The sequence below is a fragment of the Hoplias malabaricus genome, chromosome 10, assembly GCF_029633855.1.
Source record: "Hoplias malabaricus isolate fHopMal1 chromosome 10, fHopMal1.hap1, whole genome shotgun sequence".
NCBI lineage: Eukaryota > Metazoa > Chordata > Actinopteri > Characiformes > Erythrinidae > Hoplias > Hoplias malabaricus.
Window position 1 is genome coordinate 38,242,335 of NC_089809.1, and position 6,800 is coordinate 38,249,134.

The 6,800-nt window shown below is 40.2% G+C and overlaps 1 long non-coding RNA gene across 1 annotated transcript; it reads left to right on the plus strand.

The window, feature by feature from the left end:
• The first annotated feature begins 1,306 nt into the window (after positions 1-1,306).
• On the plus strand, positions 1,307-4,317 carry LOC136709097 (uncharacterized). The gene is made up of 3 exons (XR_010804438.1): positions 1,307-1,330; positions 3,475-3,638; positions 3,974-4,317. It is a non-coding gene; the product is annotated as an uncharacterized lncRNA (long non-coding RNA).
• Positions 4,318-6,800: the final 2,483 nt, after the last annotated feature.

A 6,800-nucleotide genomic window follows, 5' to 3' on the forward strand; every position in this document is an offset into this window, starting at 1 on the left:
GTGGGTTTCCTCCGGGTGACTGTCTGTGAGGAGTTTGGTGTGTTCTCCCTGTGTCTGCGTGGGTTTCCTCCGAGTGACTGTTTGTGAGGAGTGTGGTGTGTTCTCCCTGTGTCTGCGTGGGTTTCCTCCGGGTGACTGTCTGTGAGGAGTGTGGTGTGTTCTCCCTGTGTCTGCGTGGGTTTCCTCTGTGTGCTCCGGTTTCCTCCCACAGTCCAAAAACATTGCTAGGTGGAATGTCCATAGGTGTGAGTGTGTGAGTAATGTGCGAGTGTGTGTTGCCCTGTGAAGGACTGGCGCCCCCTCCAGGGTGTGTTCCTGCCTTGCGCCCAATGATTCCAGGTAGGCTCTGGACCCACCGTGACCCTGAACTGGATAAGGGTTACAGATAAATGGATGGATGGATGGATGAAGCCACTGGTTGATTTATTTTTAAAAAACACCTCAGCCATTACAGCCTGTCATGACCGTCTTATAACAGCTGAGAGAATATATCAGTCAGACAGATTAAAAAGCTATTAGAAAATTGGAACAAGTCCAGCTGGGTATATACACCCCTTTAACTCACAGGTGAAATTAAACCACAGTCTGTTTATTCTTATGTGGACAACTTTGTAGAACAAATGCTTTCAGGAAATTTCTTATCAACTGATCTGATACATTCATGTTTTGTCATTATATAACTGCAAATGCAATGCAGGTTCAGCTGTATTTAGCAGAAACCACAAAATCCTTATATTACCCACAAACCTGATTACAGCTAAAGGACTTGAAGATTCTCTTAAATCATTTTCCAAAATAAGCAATTGTAACAAATGTGGAGGAAAAGATTCAGTGTCCATTATTAAAAATGAGACCATTCATTGCCCCAAAACACTATTTGTAGTGTCAGAGCAATGTAATATTAATCCAGATCAAATAATAACTCTGCCCTCAGTGTTTAGCTGTAATACTGTAATATTTACAAAACTGGAGCCATTATCTCTTTCCATAAAAAGCTTCCCTTTGCTAGAGTTTTCAAAGCAGGTAAAAATGGCTGGACTGTCAATGATGTTAATCATAACTTATAGTTCTACTACTGTTCATAAAATGGTGTCCAAATCTAACTGTGTTCTACTTGCTTTAGAGTTACAAAATTGTGTAAATTTACAGAATTGTAAGAGGTCTGCCTGGGGCCGGGGCGAGGCTGCCTGCTAAGCCACCCCCAGTCACTAGAGGGAGACAGAGACACTCTTAATTTGGGGCAATTGGTTCCACCTGTGCTACTCCTACTTAAGGGAAGCCAACACACACCTCAGTGCTCAGTCTTGGGTTTCTCTTTTCAGAGTGCTGTGTAAGTCTGGCTGGTAATTTGGTAAAGGCTCTTGAGTTTTCTCCTGGGTCTCACTCTATCTTCTGTTTCTCCACCAGAGCTTTCTCTCTGGTTTCTCCTGGGATTCAATATTATCTTTTCTTTACCATTTTTTAGTATAAATAAATAATTAGAAATTATATTGTGTCTTTAGTGAGACTTTCAGATTTCTGAGACACTTTGAAAATAAAGAGATAATATCCGCTGAAAGAAGCTAAACGTGTAGTTTTTCCACGGTATGGAAGTTGTTTGTATTTCACCACCTAGCGGCGACAGAATGTAACTAGTGCAGCATTTAAGGTGAAAGAGAAAATCACACTAAAAAACTTTGGTATAAAACTTTGTATCGAATTTGAGCAACTTCTAAATATATTGATGGAATTTTTTTAAGCTTGAGTTTTTTTATCTGAATTTATTAACCTTGAATAATAACTGTAAAAAAACAGCGTAAAAGCAACAAAAGTCAGATGCATAATTTCAGTGCAAAAAAATCAGTGCTACAAATTCAAAGGTGGTAATGATGAGACAGATTTGCTTCCATCATAATTAAATCATCAGGTAGTACATAATTTTTCTGATAATCTTTGACATTAAAGAAAGGAAAACCTGGCCATGATTTAAACTCTGCCTGTTTTATGACCATCTACCACCATCATCATCATCATCAGGGTCGCGGTGGGTCCAGAGCCTACCTGGAATCATTGGGCGCAAGGCGGGAATACACCCTGGAGGGGGCGCCAGTCCTTCACAGGGCAACACACACACACACCTACGGACACTTTTGAGTCACCAATCCACCTACCAACGTGTGTTTTTGGACTGTGGGAGGAAACCGGAGCACCCGGAGGAAACCCGCACAGACACAGGGAGAACACACCACACTCCTCACAGACAGTCACCCGGAGGAAACCCACGCAGACACAGGGAGAACACACCACACTCCTCACAGACAGTCACCCGGAGGAAACCCACGCAGACACAGGGAGAACACACCACACTCCTCACAGACAGTCACCCGGAGGAAACCCACGCAGACACAGGGAGAACACACCACACTCCTCACAGACAGTCACCCAGAGGAATCCCATGCAGACACAGAGAAAACACACCACACTCCTCACAGACAGTCACCCGGAGGAAACCCACGCAGACACAGGGAGAACACACCACACTCCTCACAGACAGTCACCCAGAGGAATCCCATGCAGACACAGAGAAAACACACCACACTCCTCACAGACAGTCACCCGGAGGAAACCCACGCAGCCACAGAGAAAACACACCACACTCCTCACAGACAGTCACCCGGAGGAAACCCACGCAGATACAGGGAGAACACACCACACTCCTCACAGACAGTCACCCGGAGTGGGAATCGAACCCAGGCCCCTGGAGCTGAGTGACTGCGACAACTACCTGCTGCGCCAAAGGTGCCGCCCATGGCACAAGACAATTTAAGATAAAACATTCTGAGACAATATAATAAATAGTACAGTGTAACCTGCAGATAGTGCTAGATGTCAGATTCCCACATATGAATAAATATAAATGATGTGTTAGAAATATAAAATGCACTATTAAGGTCTAGATTCAGTTTAATAACTTTCTTAGTGCACTATATAAGCTGTGACACGAGCGTCTCAATCGTCTGCCTCATGAGGACAGAGGTCTGTTAGAAGGCTGCCCACTTAAACCGCTGTCTACGTCGCCACCTTAGGCAGAGCTCACTAGGTTTTTAATAGAAATGGAATAGTGAATCAGATCTTTAATAAATTTGTTGTCATTTACGCGCCCAGGACAAGCTACTGGCTCCATAGCACAGGTGAGAAATGTTAAGAAGGCTGAAGTAGCTCATTTAGATCACCTGTTCCACATTAAAAGGTGCTGAAGTTGCATTCTGTCACTTGTAGATGTTATGCTTTAATACTGAAAAAGGTGCAGGTAAATAAAGTGCTGTGGGAACGCAAACAAGGCAAAGGTAGAAGTTAAATTTAGAGAGAGATATATCTGAGGATGTACATAACTTATTTGTAAATGTTAATGTACACAGCACAGTGGAATAAAGGACAAATGGTGATTTCACTAGAAAATGAATATCTTGTTGTTTCTTATCATATTTCTCACAGGTAACAATGAGGAACGTCCTTGGCCTTTATTTTGCTGTCAATCATTATACCACGCCCCTCTCAGTTGATGTCCTGCCTCCGCACAAGATGAAGAAAAAAAACCCTGCTAAACAGCTTTTGTGGTCAAATATATAGGATCAAATGATCTGTGCGAATGTTCAAAGGTGAAGTTAAATCAAGTAAAACATGAGAAATGAGAGAATCAATAAAAGTGGTGAAATCTGGAGGTGAACATAAAGAGAACTGAGCTGAACTTAAATTACAGCCGCGGTGTGCTTGACTGCTGGTTGTGATGTGTGTGACTCATTATCATTTAAAAAAAACCAAGAACTAAAAACCAACTGGTTTAGACAGGGAGAGAATGCTACTGCGGTGTGTGATCCTTGTGGTATTTTGACCAAAGCATTATTTATTTTCAAGTTTTTTCTGTCTCATTATGTCTTTTCATTTGTGGTCTTTTGTACACTTTTCTTATTTTGTTCTCTTTTCTGATTTCAAGAGAAAAGTGAAAAGTGTGTTGAGTGGAACACAAGGCGGCTGGATCTTTAAGGTGTGCATCATCAGCGCTAATCAGCCCAAAGGAGTCTGGGAAATGGAGTTCCCAGAGCTCAAAGCCTTTTTTTCCCCTGCTATCCTGGCAGCTCAGGCTGGACCCTTCCAGGAAGTACATCATTTTTCTGATCTTTGACATGCCCAGTTTTTTTTTTTTAGCAAAAGAACAAGTAAAAACAGGCCATGATTTAAACTCTGCCTGTTTTATGGCCATCTACCACCATCATCATCATCATCATCATCATCAAACTGCTGTTACTGCTTTGTCCTTCAGGGTTTTCTCATCTAAAACTGTTCCAAGGATCAATGACTTGAATTAAAATGAAATAAACTTATTGGCTATGTGGAAAAAATATTTTTATTAACAATGTAAAATATATTTAACTGAGTCTGTAGTTTTAATACTATTTATTATAATCTATTTAATACTAAGTTTAATGCAGAGTTTAGTAAATGAGTTTAATAAAATTTGAATAAATATATTTAATAGTTCAGTTAATGATTAATAGACTGAATTAATATTATAATCAGTAAGTTTAGTCGTGGAATACGTTTACTTTTTTAACTCTTCTTTAAACATTTACTAAATGTGTTTAATAAATAGATGTAATATATATTTCAGTAAACAACTAGTTTAATACATAACTTTAATTAATAATTAATGAATGTTTAATTTTATAGTTGAATAAATAGAACTAAAGTTAGTAATTATGTTTAATATATAGTTAATGAATAGGTTTAAGTTTAATGTGTTTAATTGTTTAATCAATATATTTAGTGCTGTAATGTTTAATTACATTAAATGTGTTTATTTAATAGGTTTAATACATTAGTATATGTTTAAATAACACATTTTTATTTCATAGTTTAGTAAATATATTTAATAAATAGAACATGTTTATAGCTGAATAAACAGGATTAATAAATCATTTAGTAATTATGTTTAACATAGTTTAGTGAATACGTTTAATTAATAGTTTAATAAATATATTTAATAGTTTTATTAAATTACTAAACTTTATTAATGTGTTAATAATTGAGTAAATGTGTTTAATAAATTCTAATGTTGACTACTTCCCTTGATCAGCCAAGTCACAATGACCTCGTTTCTGCATTCATTGTCCATCTTGTCAGCTCAACTCCTCATTAAGATAAACGTTGTGGTTGTGTAATTAAAGACTAGTAAATCAGTTGTTCTTCTTCGTTTTTAATCCCCCTTTGACCCTTTTCACCAGTGGTGAGGACCACTACAGAGCAGGTATTAATTGGTTGGCTGATTGTCCACAGCACTGCAGTGACACTGATACGGTGGCTGTGGGTGAGTGTGTGCTGGAGTTTTCAAACGCTCGTCTCTATTAAACATACCCACCTTGTAGATGTAAAGTCAGAGACAGCAGCTCTTCTACTGCTGCACAGTTTGTGATATTTCTGGTCCAGCATTGACATAGAAGTGTTTAAAAACTCCAACAGCACCGCTGTGTCTGATCCACACTACAACACAAGCCCAATTTATACTTCTGCACTGAACCTACGGCATTGGGGGGGGGTATTATTAGACCGCAATGACTGTGATTAGTCAGTTAGATGGACATTGTTTATGTTGAACCGAAGAAGTACAGGAACATGAACTTCTTCTCCATACTAGTGAGACCACAGACAGCAGTCTCAGTGTAACTGCAGAGAGACGCAGACACCAACGCATAAGTATAAATGTGTACGGCTCTTACGAAGCCCACGGCGTAGGCTCTGGGACGAGTCAATGCAGAAGTATAAATCGGCCTTACACCACTGTCATGTCAATGTCACTGACCACACACCTGCTTTCTGGGGGTCCTGACCACTGAAGAACAGAGGGAAAAGGGAGGTAAATATTAAAAGTATGCAGAGCTAAACACTGTAACTGTAGAACTATAAAGTGCACTAATTTAGTCAGTGGAGCTGATGCAGTGGACCACGAATTTAGAAATAAAGAGGTCACAGTAATGTTTTGACTGATCAGTCTATTTTCACAGGGTATGAGTAAATTAACCTAAACTATTATTTACAAAACCTATTATTTACATGAACTACTATTTACAGTATATTACAGTGTGCTATGTACAAAATGTGAAAGGATAATGGGGCCGTGTCCAAAGGGAATGGAGGAGGGTGAAGGGGTGAGGTGTTCCTCCAGCAGATGATGTTGTCTGCTGTGGCACTGAGTGCTCCACTGTTCCTAAACAAAGAAAACCAGTTGAACATTAGATCAGTGACGACATGATGTAATAACATCTCACTCAGTCCTTTTAGTAACTAGTTACCTTTACTCCAGTACATGAACGTCAGTGAAATATGAATGGATTTGTATTTTCCTAAACATTTTCACATTGTAAAACTGTTTTAAAGATGAAACTCACTGGGTGACTGTCTGTGAGGAGTGTGGTGTTTTCTCCGTGTCCGCGTGGGTTTCCTCCAGGTGACTGTCTGTGAGGAGTTGGTGTGTTCTCCCTGTGTCCGCATGGGTTTCCTCCAGGTGACTGTCTGTGAGGAGTGTGGTGTGTTCTCCGTGTCCGCATGGGTTTCCTCCGGGTGACTGTCTGTGAGGAGTGTGGTGTGTTCTTCGTGTCTGCATGGGGTTCCTTCAGGTGACTGTCTGTGAGGAGTGTGGTGTGTTCTCCGTGTCCGCATGGGTTTCCTCCGGGTGACTGTCTGTGAGGAGTGTGGTGTGTTCTCCGTGTCTGCATGGGGTTCCTTCAGGTGACTGTCTGTGAGGAGTGTGGTGTGTTCTCCCTGTG